Raw genomic sequence first — 17,696 nt, 5'->3', positions numbered from 1 at the left:
TTTATATATTTTGCTTGTTCCATGATCTTTTGGAATCTGTTCTCTATTCATGTAGCATTATTTTTTAATGATTATTTTGCTTTGTTCATATGCTCTTGATTTTCCCAAAAATGTGTTTAATACACACTTGTAAATGGTTTCAGAGAATGGTCAAGCCAACCATAATGACATTTGGCCTGTTAGATCTTTATGGTCCAGTGAAGGGCAAGGCCATAAGCCCTTTACCATATGGGCCAATGTGTGTCACACCATTTACAGATGACAGAACTTGCTCATGACCTTGTTCAAAATGCACACAAATGTATATTTTTACCCACACTATTGGAAAACACATGTATGAATAAATCCAAACCCAACCCAACTGCTAAAAAGTAGTTCAGTGCATATGCTCAGCCACTTAAGATTTTTTTCAAGCAAAAAAAGTATTTACTAACACTGAAAGAGAGGGAGAGGAAGGGAAGGGATATGTTTGCCTCCTACACGATCAGTTAGTTGGTGAGATAAAAATGAGAGGTACCATTTCAGGTGAACCATTAGGGTCATCTCTAGAAGTCTAGCTGAAAGTATATAGAATCCTAGAATTTAGGGACCCCTTAGACATCAGTCTTTCCAGATGTCCTATTTACAAATAGAAGTCAAGCCCTAAGAAGAGTACAATTATTTTCTCTGGTTATATGATGAATTGCCCAGAATTGGGTCTAGAATGGCAAATTCTAGTGTGAAAGCTCCACGGGGTAGGGACTTCCTTCTGTTATGTTCATAACCAAAGTACTAATACATAAACTTACAGCTATTTCCTGAGTCAAAGAAGGAATGAACTGCCATTTTTTTCCTTTCTCTATTACAAAGTTCATTCATTGCAAAGCTGTGATAGGCACTAAGGCCAAGTGTGACATATGAAGTTAAACAGACAAACTCCTTGCCCTTTGCTGCATTACAGCTGTGAATCTCAAGCCTTTGGTTTCAGGAACCTGCTCAAACTCTACAGGAGTCTGGCCAGATGGCCCAACTGGTAAGGATGCTTACTTCCAGTCCAAAAAACCTGAGCTCAGTCCCCCAAACCACATGGAAGAATGAGAGAAAACAACTCTGTGTGTGTGTGTGTGTGTGTGTGTGTGTGTGTGTATTAACAAATTCAAACTCTTTCTGAAATGCAATTATAATAATTACTAAGGAACCCAAAGATGCCAAAATCTACCTTATATTGTCACAATATACCTACAGAAATTAAAGCCAAGAAATTTTTTCAATATTTAATTATTGATTAATTCAAAAATAGCAATAAATATGCTAACATAAAAAACACATTTTATGAAAAATTGATGTATTTCCCAAAACAAAAAATATCTGGAAGAGAAGTGTTGTTTGACATTTTTACAAATCTCTTAACTATCTGGCTTATCTGATGATTCTAAGATGAATTGCTTAACAATCTTACTAATAAAAAACCCAGAGCCTGAGACTGGGGTGAAAACTAAGAGATCAGAAAGCAAAACAGCCATGTCTTACCTCTAGAAAATCCTCAGCCAAAGAGAGAGCTACTTCTGTATACTCACGCCTATATACTTTTCTGTGCCCTGCTGTCTTACTTTCTCTCTCCTCCCAGCTTCATCATTTCCTCTCTCTGCCCAGCTCTATCACTTCCTGTCTGTCTGTACAGACCTCCAGACCTCTATGGTTAACTAGCACTGGGATTAAAGGCATGTGCACCATGCCTGGTTCTGTTCCCAGTGTGACCTTGAACTCACAGAGATCAGGATGAATCTCTGCCTCCCAAATGGTAGGATTAAAAGCATGTGCTACCGCTGCCTGACCTCTATGTTTAATATAGTGGCTAGCTTCTTCCTGTGATCCCCAGATAAGCTTTATTGAGGTGCACAAATAAAATATCACCACAAATGATACCTGATTCTCATCCATAGCTTCATTTTGTTACACTGCATGTTTTGGTTGAACTACATTAAGACAAGCTATACTTACACACATTTAGATGGAACCTCCCAAATAATCCAGCTCTTCTTGTCTGACACTAGTGAGTTTTTAGGGGTTATTGCAACATAGAATCCCAAACCCCCATCAGTGAAGTTTTAATACACTATTTAAATAAAATCCCAATATTAGTGTATGCTGTTATTTAAGTAAAGATTAGCATTAATCATTGGGCAATTTGGTAAAATATTAGCTCATTGAGTTACACAATAGTCTGAGTTGAATAGTCTCATAAAAAATTTTTAAAAATAAAATCGTGAATGTGATATCCATTTCTTTTTTTTTCTTTCTTTCTTTTTTTTATGTGGAGCTGAGGATCGAACCCAGGGCCTTGCACTTGCTAGGCAAGCGCTCTACCACTGAGCTAAATCCCCAACTCCGACATCCATTTCTTAAAAGTCATTAATTACTGAGATATTTTTAGTCTAATGGATAAATTCTCCAAACTTCTGATTTTCACTTGAAAACTCAAATTTGTATTATTATCAACAAATAGTGTCAGTTGTTTTCCTTAAAATGAGAGTCTAGAGTTGAAGGAAAGGTTGTCAAGTGTTCATCTGAGTCATCATAGTTATCTCCTCGTAGCTTGTTCAGGAGAAAACAAAGTTACACGAAGAGAGCAGCTGGTCAGCTACAACTCAAGGGTCATGGTAGCTTTTCTTCAGATAACTGCTGGATTTTGGAGCCACGGGCTCTCATGTGCACATCCTGTTTGTTAGATGTGACCAAAGGGGGATGTTTACGAGAGTCAGAATTAAGAAACCAGAATTTTGTTTATGTTTCAGGAAGAACATTCTGAGCCATAGATTGTGGTGTATGCTATAAGCCCCTTACTGCCTAGAACAAATTGTTGAGGTTTTTTGTTTGTTTGTTTTGTTTTGTTTTGTTTTTGAGTTTCTCTGTGTAGCTTTGTGCCTTTCCTGGATCTCGCTCTGTAGACCAGGCTAGCCTCGAACTCACAGAGATCTACCTGCCTCTGCCTCCCGAGTGCTGGGATTGCAGGCGTGCGCCACCACCTCCCGGCTTGTTGGGTTTGTTTTAATGTTATTTAATTCAGTGTGACTAGTGCCAATCCTTCCAGTTCCTTCTGTCAGTCCATAGTGCTGCTTGCTCACTGCTGTTCATTTTCAGACCTGGAAACTTTAAGTTAGCTGAAGACTGCTGTCAGCAAAGACGTGTCAAGTGACTCCAAGAGTGGTCTCCATCCCATACAGTTCCCTAGGCAGAGAAGATCTGGTTTGACTAGTCTGCAGAGGGGTCCTTCTGCTGGGATTTCTAAAAAGGCCTTCCAGGTGATTTTACCCTATGCAGTCAGAGTTGAAGTCCACTGAGCCACACCAACTGACGGAACCAAATCCTAGAGTATGTACTACCTCAGGAATACAACTGTCAAAGCTGAGTCTGAAACCCGGATTTCCTACTTCTGCACCCAGAGCCCTTGCCTCCCATAATAACATCTATTCCAGATGGGAGGAGGTTGAATGGTACACCAAACATACCTAGAAAAGGATGCCTTGTGAGCCAAACCAGTATGGAAGCTAGAAACGAAAATGATGGACTGACTGCAGGAACCAAAAAAGCAGAGCTGTGAGAGAACAAAGAAAAGATAAAGAACAGGAGGGAAGAATAAAGTGATTGGAAATGAGACGTGGAGAACCAGGAAGACAGAGAGTGTGAGGTGGAAAGACAGGCCTGTGGGAAAGCAGTTGACACAGAGTGCCACCCACACTCTTCTAAGAATATAAGTGAAAATTTAAAAATAGGATCACACAAACAGCTCCCCTAACATGCCTTTTAAGGAAGGGCAGGAGTCATGCCTTGCAGTACCAGACTGTTAAATATTGTGGAGTTGATTTGTTGATAAAGCAGCTTGACAAGAGAGCCCAAACCAGATTTCACTCTCCTTGTCCTTCTCCGGAGCTTGGTGTTCAGCTGTGGCTGATTCTTTCACAGTGCCGCTGGAGAGCCAGAGTCTGGTCCTCTGCTTGGTGCTGCCATGGAGAAGTAGCCTATGTTGATGGCACGGTTCTGACAAGATGTTGCAGAAAGCTCAACACAACACCCATAAACCCATTGCCTGTGCCCTACTTCACTGTGCCCCAAATGGCTGTTTATGTCTCCATTTGCTTTCGTCCTCATGAGAGCTTGCCCAAACTGTTACCATTATGCTAAACAAAGTACTTCTCCAGAGATTAATGTGTGTACTTTATCAGGAAACACTGATGTAAAATCAAGTTACCTTAATTAAATAGCATCTAGGTCAGTTGTTTTCAAGCTTGGCTACACATTTAGAATCATCTGGGGATCTTCTAACAAGAGAAGAAAAAAAAAAAAAAAAAAACAACTAATTCCCAGGCAGCATTCTAAACCAATTAAATCAGAACTTTGTGGGGATAGGATCCATTTATCAGTATTTTGTAAACTCCACAGATGGTTCCAGTGTACAGCCAAGGTTTGAGAGCCACTAACAGGCTTCCTCAGTGAACTATGCTGGGAAACGCTACATAGCTCACCAGGATAAATCATCTGCCTTGTTTGCTCCCAGCTGCCCCAATAAACTAACATAAAATATTCCTAAATCCATTCCCATAATAATTGCAGGCCCCACAGGAAGATTGAGACAGCTGGTAGAGGAAGAAGAGTCTAACACCTCACTTGAGTTGCCCTTTTTTCTTGGTTTTGTGCCTAACTCCCAGACACTCTTCCTTTCTCTTTGTGGCTCCTCTACCCAGCCTGGAAAGGTCCGTCATCTCCCACATTCTTTCCTAGGCCTGCTTCTCCTCCTATTCTACCTGTACCCAACTACCCACAAGTCTCTAGGTGCCGTCTATTTGGTGGCCACTCGCAAGTACATACATCTTTCTCATTTCTCTCTGGCCTGGCTTACGACTAGACATATCTGACTAAGCGTTCCTGCCTAATTGAAACGTGAGCTCAACATTTCTACCTCCCCTCCCCTTTCCATTCCTTTGTGTTTAGTTTGAACCCCTCTAGTGTTGTTTGATCTCAGTTTATCCCTTCATCTCACGTCCAAGTCGTAATCTCTTCTGCCTGACCTCTCTCCCACCTATTTTCTATACTGCCACCAAATTGAGTTACCAAAGCACAGTGCTTTGTAGTGTCTACTTAAACTCCTTCATTCATTGCCTCTGGATAGATTCCTTAAAATAACCTGTAGGAATCTGCATGATTTAGCCTTTCCCCACATGTTTACCTCCATATCTCGGTGTCCTTCTCAAACTAAATTTGCTAGCCAAACTCAAATGATACTAGTCACCTGGACGTGGAGTTTTGTCTCTTCCATGGATAGACTGTTGGGTTTATTCCACACTCCTTGTGCTCACTGCAGTCTCCACAGAGTCAGGAAGCCCTGGTATCTTATACATTCATGCCCAAGAAACTGAGTACATTTGCAGACACAGAGCCTTGAGCATCCTCTTCCGTGTTGACGAATGGATTCCTAGCTCTAATCTACTCTGTGAGACCCACCATGTTTCTCTTGCCCACTTGATCTCACCTTTGTTTTTCTTCATGCTGGACTTCGGTGCTTCACTTTCTGATGTTTCGCCATTGGGTCCAACCCTGTCCTTTCTCCCATCTCTCCTTCCCAGACGCATATCACTTAATGTGCAGGACGGCCCATCAGTGTTCTCTGTTCACATCAGGAGTGCTCTCTCCCTCCCTCTTCGCCTCAATTATTTCCATCCAACCTGCTCTGTTAGTGATTTTCTTTGGGTTCTCCACTAACCCAAAATAAAATAGCTTAATTATTTTGCCTGGGGTAAGTTTTCCAATGATAAACTCAGTCTCCTCAGTTCTGCCTTAGGTCTGATTATCACTGAGCCTTTGCCTCTGTAGCCAATAGGGCTTCTGTCATCTATTTCCACTGAAGTCCAAATTCAGAAAGAGTAATTACTAAGTACAAATGCCCTTTCAGGAGAAAATATGAAATCTAAGCATTGACTCCTTAAAGAGTAATTCTGGACACAAACAGAGCCTATCTCCATCAAGAAGGTAGAGGTTGGAAGAGAACATATGTGGTGATGTATTTGTAATCTTAAGAAATAAAGCTTGTCTGAAGATCAGAGGACAGAGTTAGCCACAGTGTTCAGGCACTGGTGTCACACACCTTTAATCCTAGAACTCAGGAGGCAGAGGCAGAGATCCATCTGAATCGATAAATTCAAGGCCACGGTGGGCTACATGAGATCAATCCAGTCTAAAAAAAGAAACAGAGCCATGCCGTGGTGACACACACTTTTAATTCCAGCAATTGGGATTACACACCTTTAATCCCAGCACTAGGAAGGTTGAAACAGGAAGTGATATGGCTGGGCAGAGAAAGGAATATAAGGCAGGAGGAGACAGGAGTTCACCCCAACCCCCCTTTCCAGCTCTTTCAGGCTAAGAAGTTGGTGAGGTAAGAGGTGGTGGTTATGGTTTGCTCTGCTTCTCTGATCTTTCAGCTTTCACCCTGATATCTGGCTCCAGGTTTTTATTATAAGATCATTTAGAGGGGCTGGAGAGAGGGCTCAGAGGTTAAGAGCACTCACTGACTGCTCTTCCAGAGGTCCTGAGTTCAATTCCCAGCAACCACATGGTGGCTCACAACCATTAAAACAAACAAACAAACAAACAAACAAACAAAAAAAAAACATTTAGGATTCTCGCAACAAACATAGTGTCTAACTTTGAAGATAGTCTTATCAGCATGGCATGAGGCAGAAGACAGCTGTTGTGCTCCATCCAGGCCACATGTGACTTTCTTTGGTTTCCAAAGGGTTTGAAGAGTTTGGAGGAGGATATAACAGACACAGAGTATAGTGCCTCTTAGCTCCTCACCTGGAAAAGCTCACTGAAGACTGTCCTAGTTAGGGCTACCATTGCTGTGATGGCACACCATGATCAAAAGCAACTTGGGGAGGAGAGGGTTTAGACTTCCACAGCACTGCACGCCATTGAAAGAAGTCAGAACAGGAACTCACACAGGGCTGGAACCTGGATACAGGAGCTGATGCAGAGGCCATGGAGGAGTGCTGCTTACTGGCTTGCTCCTCATGGCTTGCTCATAAGGCTCCCTTCTCTCAGATGACTCTAGCTTGTATCAAGTTGACGTAAAACTACCCAGTACAGAGACACGGGCTGGAGTTGTTCCTAATGAGTGCATGAGGGGGGGAGAGAGCACTGTTTTATCAAGTTACAGCCTAGCAAAGGCAGGAAAAGTGTTCCAATTTTTCTTGGGCTACAGTGGATACCACAGAAGGTAACTGAAGTTCTGTTGTTGTAAAAGGACAGAACCCCACAAAAGAAGCTGTGAAAGTGAAAGCATAGAAGCACGGAGGGATTTTAAGTGGTCAAGCACAAAGACTATTGCCTACAAAGAGAACAGTACAGGACACTGGGGTATCGTTCTGTGGTAGAGTGCATACCTAGAAGGTCCTCTTCAACAGTGCATGAATGCATGAGCACACAGACACAGACACACACACACACACACACACACACACACACACACACACACGGAAAGGGGGAAAGGAGGAGGGAGAGAGTAAGGGGAAGGGAGAGAGAGGGAGACAGAGAGAGTGTGAAGAGGAGATTCCCAGAAGGAAAGCATTGGAAAAACCCACAAAAATTTGCCACAAGAGAAATGATTTTCAGAGGATGTAAAAAGCCGTATTACAAAACCAACCAAAAGGACATTTTTACACCAGTTTTACTTTTCTTCTTCCCCTCTGCTTCAGAAACTGGTGGAGAAGACAAGTAAAAACTAGCAAACAAAAATATAGCACTCCTTCCCTGTTACAGTTTTCTGATTTATGACAGGCCTAAACTAGCCAACATATGAATCAAAGTGGATTTTAAAAACTAGAGTTTTGATATAGAACTGATAGACTTTTTCATACCTGAAAATGAACTTATTCATTACTATCTGAAAAGTAAGAAATCTGGTTTAATATGACATTAGGGTCACATAGGTGAATTTGATAGGTAATCATTTTTCTTAATTAGAGTGCAATTACATCACTTTTCCCTTACTCATCCTCCCTCCAGCCATCCTCTGACCCCCACTTCCTTTTCTGTGATTACTACTATCATGCACACACACACACACACACACACACACACACACACACACACACACGTATAAATTTATAAATTCGCCCTGCTGAGTCTGTTTGCCATTGCTTGAGTCGATATGGCTTCAGGGCTGACCACTTTGTGCTAGATAACCAGTTAGGGGTCTCATCCCAGGGAGAGGCAATTCTTCCTCTCCAGCACACATTAGTTGCCTGCCATTCTTTGTTCAGGGGAGGGGCCCCTTGAGAGCTTTCCCTTTACCATTAATTAGCATGGCTATTGGGATTGTCATTGTTTAGGTAGCCATGTTGTTGACCCTTAGGAGATGATATGCTACATTTATATCAGCTACCCTGGAACCTGTCTACCTGAACAAAAGAAGTTTATTTTTTAAATGAAATTTACTTCACAAGACTCTGCAGAAAGAAGGGGGGTGCGGTGTACCTCAGTAGTCACATGCTTGCCTCATGTATATGAAGTCCAACACTGGACAAAAAGAAGGAATGGAGAAGGAGGAGGAAGCTTTAGTGGTGAGTTGGGTTGTTTTATCCCAAAGTTATCTAGAACTAAGATTAATGAATAGGATAGATAATTAAACTGAGAATGTTACTTTGGCTGAAAAAATAAAGCAGAAAGTCCTGGATTATGACCAAGCATGGTGCCATATACTTGTAAGCTCAGCTCTTGGAGAGCTGAAGACCGAGCTACTTACATAGCAAGACACGTCTCAAAAGGAAACAAAGAAAATCTAGGTTATGACTGTGAAGTGGATTTCTTCCATGACTTTTACTGGCTCAAAAGGCAATTCCAATTTAAATATCCAAACGATCGTGAGTCATGGTAATGTCATTTCAAACAGCAAGTGGGAATGAGCTTTTAAGAAGAGAGCTGCCCTCAGCTTCTGGGTAGGTGATAGAGGCAGTGTCTGTCTCATCTCTAGAGCAAGTGCTGCCTACATGTGCCTTGGTGTCGTGGCTCTTGCCAGCTCTTCCAGTTATGGTGCCCTTGCATTTACAGTACAGTGCCTCGCCTCATTTCTGTTGCTTTGAGAGCTATAAATTTGTTTGTCCTAAAGGCTAAGTCATCTTCCAGCCGCCTTTTCTTCAGACAAACAACAAGCACAGTTCTTGGATACCAACAGTCTGGTTAATTGCTCTCTGAGGACAAGCGAGACTGTTTCACATCATTAGAAAAAAATGAAAATGGTCATTTTGAATTTCAAAATGACTATTAATGACCAGCAAAATCAGTATGGTCTCCATCTGCATTTAAAGTCCCCATGAAAGGGTCCTCACATCGGCTGTTATTGTTCTGTACAGTTTTCAAATTTCCAGATTCTACCCAAGTCTGCAGACAGCTTCCTAACTGCCTCCACTCCTGAGTGTACAGTATCCACTGAGCTATCCCAGGCCTCATGCTTGGCTTAGAAAGCTGCCTTCTTCTGCTGACCCCACTGCTGGAGTGATCTAAAGATTCCTCCCCATCTTGAATACCAATTAGAGCCACCTCTGGAAAAACAGACCCTAATTTCATCAAAGAGTTAACTGGTGTTTGGAATCATACAGGTCTATTCAATATAAGAAACATATGTTTAAAATTGACATTTGGACCAATTTTTGCATCCATTAGATCCCAGATTTAGAAGAATTGCATGTGATTAACATTACGAAATATAAACACTGTGTTCCAGTGACTCAAAGGAAAGCCAGGAAATTTTGTATTAAGGCTTTATTATATCTTTAGAATGTCCCATTGTGACTCCCATAAATACCTCCAAAAACCTATCTTATATAAAACTCTACATTTTACCACTTGAGGACTCAAACCACATCGGGGCTACTTGACATCACAGCTGCCCTGTTTACAGTCCTAGGCCATCAGGTGAAACCTTCACTGCCCAAGCTGACCCTGAATGTGTCCAGCTTTGTAGCAGACAATGTCCGGCAATAGTTTGGAAAGGATGGCAATTAAGACCCCCAGAATTTGCAAGATTACTTAGAAACTGTGAAATACTTACACCTAAGATTTTTGAGATTCCAGAAAGAGACAAGCCTAGTGCTCTGTCTCAGCAGGCATCAGGATACATGTAAGTAAGCCCAGAGCAGCTGCCAGAATGGGAAGAGACCCAGACTAAACACATGTACATGTGAGCAACACTAAATGAACTCAGTAGGTTTTAGAATAATTAAATCAGAAGAGACCATGGATTTGGGTGTGGGAGAAACTGGTGGAGTTGAAACAGGAAAAGGATGGGTGGAAATGATGTAAATACAGTATTCAAGTATGAATTCTGAAAATAAAATTTTTAATTTAAAGAATGCTGTGAAAAGGGAGAGAAAAAGAAATCAATCCAAATCAGTGAGGCCAAAGCGATGTAGGTCACAGCAGACAGAAAAGGGAGTGGGGAGAGGAGAGAGAGCTGTCAGCCAGTAGGCATGGGAAAGGTGTTCTGAGATCATCTTTCTTCTTTTTTTTTTTTTTTAAAGATTTATTTGTTTATTATGTATACAGAAGAGGGCGCCAGATTTCATTACAGATGGTTGTGAGCCACCATGTGGTTGCTGGGAATTGAACTCAGGACCTCTAGAAGAGCAGTCAGTGCTCTTAACCTCTGAGCCATCTCTCCAGCCTTGAGATCATCTTTCTTACTCCTGTTTTATAGAAAATGAAAGAGGCCCCAAGATTCTTAGTATTATCTAATAGTGTTGTACCCAAAACGTATTATGTAGTCCTCTCACTACCTCCTTGATAGACACTTGTAGATCATCTTATCAGTTAGAGTGGCAAAGAACAACCAGAATGCCCACACCCAAGAACACAAAGCAGAGGCATATTCAGACCCAACCTGACTAGAGCCTGCATGAGCTCACCATTCAGTACACACTGTGGAGCTGGGGAGCCTTTAGAACTCTGTGCTGTTCATTTGCTTTGTAAATCATCTCTTGGATTTAGTGTGCCTGTTCCTCAGTTTTGAAGCCTTGTACCACATAAATAATTTGGGGGCTTATTGAAGAAATGCTAGAGAATCCCAACATGCAAGACAGAGTTTTCTTCCCCAAATATCTAGAGCGATAGTCAGGTGAAAAAGAAAGAATTTGGCCGGGCGGTGGTGGTGCACGCCTGTAATCCCAGCACTCAGGAGGCAGAGCCAGGTATATCAGAGGCTGTGAGTTTAGTTGGTAGTATGATCTTTATAAAGCACCATGACCAAAAGCAATGCAGAGAGGAAAGGGTGTATTTCATCTTTCAAGTCTCAGATCAAACTCCACCACTGAGGGAAAAAAGAGCAGGAACTTGAAGTAGGAAGCTGGAGACAGGAAGTATAGCATTAGTCATGGAGGAGTGCTGCTTACTGGCTTGTTCCTTGTGGCTTGCTCAGCCCTCTTCTTATACAAACCGGCACCACCTGTGGGGGGCAGGAGGGAGGCAGGCACCACACACAGTGGCCTGAACCCTGATATATCAAGCTTTAATCAAGAAAATGCCAAATAGACTTGCCTATAGGCCAATCTGATAGGGGCATTTTCTCAATTGAGTCTCTCTTCCCAAATGATTCTAACTGTGTCAAGCTGAAATAAAACTAGCCAGCACAATCCTCATTTATGGATGATGAAAACTGAGTCATGAATTTAAGTAGTTTGTTAGCAGTCACACAATTGGGTATCAGATTGTACGGTGGATATTTTTCCCAGACTTTCTGTATTGCATTTTGTCTTAGATACCCAGACAAAGAACTGCTCCATTTCCAATATGACATGAACTATTAAAAATAAAACAAAACCCACCTAGCTAGTAATGCTGACATATAGGTACTTTTAGGAAGGCAAGGTATTACCTATATTACACTATATTAGGAAAAGTGAACATTTCCCCAAGAAATACAATTTTTGGGTTTTAAACCATGAGTTAATCATCCATGTGCACTAAGGTTATTTGAGTGCCAAGCTCAGAGTAAAATAAATCATAGCAACAACTACAAACTTAGGAGGTTGACAAATTCCCCTAGCAAGAAGGAAGGAATCAATTTGATGTTCTTGATGCTGGCACTAAATGAAAGTTTAGAAGCATGGTACCCCTAAACCACCTCTCCCTCAGCTCCTTTAGCATATGGGTCACTGGACTAAGGGAAGAATCCCATGTTTTCCTTTCCCAAAAGCAGGTCCTTGTTCTTTCCATTCTCCTGGAGCAGTGAACTGCATCCTCTGTTTGAAGTTGCCTCAAAGTTCCTCAATCTATCTACGTTTCTAAGAATTTATATGTAGCATTTAATTACTTTAGGGAGTCTATTGTAGGCACTTAGATATTTATCTTATCCACTCAGTATAAACTGATGGGAACAGGAACTGAGTTTTCCACACTTGTTGTCCCTAACCTCCACAGTGTGACAGCTGGCACTATTATACGCAGCTAGTACTTAGAGAACCGGAAGTTGGGATAGGCTCAGCACAGAGCTGGAATGAGTGACTAATATCAAGGCCCTTGTCCCCTGGGCCCTGACCGTCTCCTTCAGTAGCTCACTTCACTATATGTCCCTTGCATTACTCCCCAGGAGACCACCATGGAAGGGGGCATGGCTCCTGTGAGTAGATGGGAATACAGGGATGCATCCTGTCCCATGTCTCCTAAAGGTTAGATATGGAATGCTCTGTCTACTACAGGCTTGGGGCTGTCTGAATAAGAGGAACAACATTCCACACAGTTACTCATTACTGCTCTAAAGAAGGGCTTGTGGGCAGCAAACGCAAAGGCTTTTGGACTGAACGATAACAAAGGGATGGATGCTCTCCTTTATGGCCCCATGAGCCTTGCTAGCAACAGCATCCCTCCTCTGCAGAGAAAGGAGGGGAAAGGTTGCTGTGCTGGAGCACCATTCTCAAGGTCAGCCACAGACCACCAGCCTCACTAGAGCTTAGTAGAAGTGCAAACTCTCAGGCCCCCAGCTTTACTGAATCAGAATCCACAGAGATGGAGCCTAGAAATCTGGGTTTTAACAAGCCCTCCATGTGATCCTTATGCATACTAGAGTCTGAGAACCACTAGAGATTTAAAGACCTCCATGTGAGTGTGGAACACACAAGTATACTGAAGTCAATCTGGCTGGGCTTAGAACCTCGGAGAAAGAAAGGGCACCAACCCCATTCTACCCTCTTTCCCACATACGTACACTCCCCCATTATAGTTGTCTATAAACACAAAAGCAGTAACAAGACAAAAACCAAAAGGAGCCAGTGGGCACCAATTTGTGCTGCAGGTTTTTCCAATCAGACAAGTCCCTGGTGGTTGGTGAGGATCCAGGAAATCTATGCCAGAGGCATCAGGGATGACTCCAATCATCTAAGCACTCTATAACAGAACATTCCATAACTATTTATGTACAACATAAACCTTTTTAAATGTCATGTTCTCCAGTTTTCTTTTTTACTTAATATATCTTAGGCAGCTTGCTATAGATCCATAAATCCACCACTTAGTATTCTAGGGCTATGTCATGATTTATATAACCTTTTGCATACAACCTTATTATCAAAATAATATGTATTTTACTTGTTCATGTCATTTATGTTATAATGCTATAATAGATATTTTAATTAAGCCATTAATTTGTTCAAATATGCATAAACATTTATTTATCTATTTTACATGTGACATATCCTGGAAAGAACTATGTATACAAATGTGAATAGTGGCCCTTGTCCTGTGGAACTTACAATATATTAGCAGAAGTAAACAGTGAGCGAGAAGGAAATGTAGTGCTATACATCATGGTAAGTGCTTGGAGAAGGAATGTTTGTGGGAATGCAGCAGAGAATCTTTAGCTGGACAGCAGAACCAGAGAAGGAGGTTTGGAATAGTGGGCCAGAACGCTGTAGAGGCATCCCAGGCATGTGGGGAAACATTTGAAGAACCAGAGAAGGAGGTTTGGAATAGTGGGCCAGAACGCTGTAGAGGCATCCCAGGCATGTGGGGAAACATTTGCAGACCCCTAAATGGGAAAGCACTTGGTATTTCCAGGGAACTGAATAGAAGCCAATGCAGCTGAAAGGTGACAGATGAGGGAAAGCAGCAGAGTGACCTTGGAGATATTGGCAGAGACCAACCATACAGGATCTTGTAAGGAATTTAGGGTTTATCTGAAATGCTATGGGGAACCATTGGAAACATTTTAATCACAAGAGTAATGTTATCATATATATCAAAGATTACTCAGCTACTCTGTGTACACCGGGTGGGAACAGAACAAGAATGGATGTGAAAGCCGGCAGGAAACCATTTCAGTAGTCCAGTCAAGGTGATTATGGATGGTTTGGGAGAGGCCAACAGCTATAGACACAGTCAGTTTCAAGATATATTTAGGAAGGAAAAATTAACATGCAAAATGGGAATAGAGGTGGGATTGAAGAAAGGCCTAAATAACTAATGAGCAGCGAAGCCTTTCGTTGCCAAGAGGAAGACTGGAGAGAAAAGTAAGTTTGTACAGAGAAAATGAATCAGGGGTTCACTTAGAACATGTCAACTATGAAATGCTTTTAAATCATTCATGTGGAATATCAAGCGTGCACAAGTCTAGAACTCAAAAGGGACATCTTCACTACACACCCAATGTATCCATGTGACTGGATCTCAGTTAAGATGTGAGGGAAATGCGGGGGGTGACAGCACGGCCGAAGCAGCACTTCCGAGCTGCAGAGGAAGAAAGAGGGGCCACAGGCAACCATGCCTAGAACATTGGTGGGCAACCAAAGGAGAGCCCACGCCATCGCTGGGCACTGCTTGGAAAGCAGGGCAGTTGGCTGCTGGCTAGGAGGAGAGGAAATTTGTAGAGAGCCAAGGAGAAAAGGCAGTGTGTAAAGCAAGCGTCATCTCTGAGGGAGAAAAGCAAGTCCAGCAAAGGACGCATAGGAAGCTTAGGGACTTTGCAGCTGCATCGTGAGGGCAGCTCAAGTTTGAGATCATGATCAAGAGAAACATGTCTGCTCAGTTGTGTGCTTTGTCTCCAGCTACACTTGGTTGCTTGGAAACAGAAATAAGGAAATAGGTCGATAACATCATTGGGTAATTTTGAAAGTCTACGGTAAAAATATTTTTTAAATTATAATTCTTTAAAATTGAATTTATTTATATTTTATGTATGAGTCTTCTGCATGCACACCAGAAGAGGGCATCAAATCCTATTATAGATGGTTGTGAGCCACCAGGTGGTTGCTGGGAATTGAACTCAGGTCCTCAAGTCCTCTGGAAGAGCAGTCAGTGCACTTAACCACTGAGCCATCTCTCTGACCCAAATTATTATTATTTTTTTTTTTTCTGAGACAGGGTTTCTCTGTGTAGCTTTGCACCTTTCCTGGGACTTGCTTTGGAGACCAGGCTGGCCTCGAACTCACAGAGATCCGCCTGGTTCTGCCTCCCAAGTGCTGAGATTAAAGGCCTGCGCCACCACCGCCCAGCCCAAATTATTATTCTTGAGTAAGGTATTATGTTATCCATTTTGTGTTGGTAGATATGGAAATACCTAGGTATGGATAACATAAAAGTAAGGCTTATGGGCCTGGACAGATGGCTCAGCAGTTAAGAGCACTGACTGCTCTTCTCGTGGACCAGAGTTCAATTCTCAGCACTTATGTGGTGGCCCACAACTTTCTATAACTCTGGTTCCGTGGGATCTGATACTTTCTTCTGGCTTCTGTAGACAATAAGCATGTAGTGTCTAGATCCACATGCCAGCAAAACACACATAATCATAAAATGAAAGTAAATTTTAGGGGTTGGGGATTTAGCTCAGTGGTAGAGGCTAGCAAGCGCAAGGCCCTGGGGTTTGGTCCTCAGCTCTGGGGGGAAAATATATATATATATATATATATATATATATATATATATATATATATATATATATATATATATATATATATATATACATATATATATATATATTAATAATTTTTTTAAATAAATTTTAAAGTAATGAGGTTTGAATGGTGGTTCTGGCACCTGGCATCTCTAAACAGAATGGTACCAGTGGTCTAGTGAGAGTTTCTTGCTGCATCACTGTATGGTGGGAAAGTGGAAAAAAGACGAGCCACATGCAAAAAGAGGATGCCAGGCACATGGGGTGACCTCCTTGTGAAATAGCCTGATTTTGAGCACTAATCCAATCATCGAGAAAGCACTAATCCACACAAAGCTAGAGCCCTTGCAACCTAATTACCTACCACTCACCCCCATCTATTAACCATCACCACACTGAGGATAAAGCCTTGGGAGAACAAAGTGTATTCAAATCATAGCAGAGTATGTACATTTTTTGTGTTGGTAGATATTACTATATCACCATTTTAATCTCTGTTAGTCTATTTCAACACAAAAAAAATAAATAAATAACCTATAATGCTATTATTAAAACTAGCAATTCAAGTTTCAAGGCAGAAAAGTTTAATACAATTTTAAAGAGACACAGAAATTTTTTTACAATTTATTTTGGGTAAGGCAGTTGCTACATGTGTGTTGAGTATGGTGTGTGTGTGTGTGTGTGTGTGTGTGTGTGTGTGTGTGTGTGTGTTTGGAAATTGACTGCAATCTACCTTGCTCAAAATGAACATGAAAACATTGTGAATGAGCCCAGGGTGTAACACAAGTGGTTTGTGGTTATTACCACTGGTTTTTCACAATGCCTTCCCACTGTGAAAGTCTCTTTTAGAAAAATAGAGTGGTTTGGCCGGAGATGACTGGGATTGGCTATGAGTGGGGTGGAGCTGTCAGATTTATATGGCTTTTCCTCTTAAAAATATATGGCCTTCCCTTTTCATCTGCAGTAACTGTAAAGCTCATTTGGGGCCATGGCTGCCCGGTCATTTGGCTCCTTGTGCTCCAATGAATGTTTGCACATATCTCAGGAGGGTTACCCTTCTGGCTTATACATCAGATAGGAAACTTAGACTGGTTTGATCCTGAGATTCATTCTAGGTGTCCGTGTCTCTGTCTTCCTTTCCTTTCCTTTCACTTAACAGTCAAAGGTTAGTATAACTAATTGGGTGTCTGTTCTGCACTGGCCCCTGTGGTTTGATCTGCACACACTTGGCTTTTGCATGTGGTCTGGGGAAGGAGGGTTGACCAAGTGCAAGACATCCTCCTGCTCCTCCACTGTTTTTCTGAAACTCCAGCTCTGCCTCCAGAAATGTCCTCTAAAACCTGAACCAAATGCTTTTTTTTTTTTTTTGATAAAAATGACATCGACTCAGAGAATGTAAGCATCTTGAATTATATAGCTCAGTTTTCAAAACTTTGTTTGAATCTAAGCCAGTCAAATGAGCTGAAAACTGGCTGGAGGAAGGAAGCCCAGGAGGATGGTGAGTGGCTGGGACTGAGCTGAGGAAGCCTGATGGGAGGCCTTCTGGAGGAGAACCCACTTATTTTTGTCTCTTTCGTCATCATGGGTGATCTAACACAGATGCCAAAGTCTCCCTAATGTGAATGCAGATAATGTGAAATTTAGAGCCACTCTCCAAAACACAGGAGACAGATGGAAAGTACAGAAGAAAAAAGTAAGTGTTTTCAAAGCCACTGCTTCTATATTAGAAGGTTCAGAGGTCACATGATCACTCACAATTCCCACCTGGCCCTCCTCTAAGATTCTC

General features: G+C 41.8%; 1 protein-coding gene across 3 annotated transcripts in view; it reads left to right on the top strand.

Annotated features, from left to right (window-relative positions):
• Positions 1-17,696, top strand: part of Hpse2 (heparanase 2 (inactive)) — a 610,759-nt gene that overhangs the window by 541,209 nt on the left and 51,854 nt on the right. The window lies entirely within an intron of this gene.

The sequence above is a fragment of the Onychomys torridus genome, chromosome 1, assembly GCF_903995425.1.
Source record: "Onychomys torridus chromosome 1, mOncTor1.1, whole genome shotgun sequence".
Taxonomy (NCBI): domain Eukaryota; kingdom Metazoa; phylum Chordata; class Mammalia; order Rodentia; family Cricetidae; genus Onychomys; species Onychomys torridus.
This window is presented reverse-complemented; position numbering and strand designations above follow the sequence as displayed.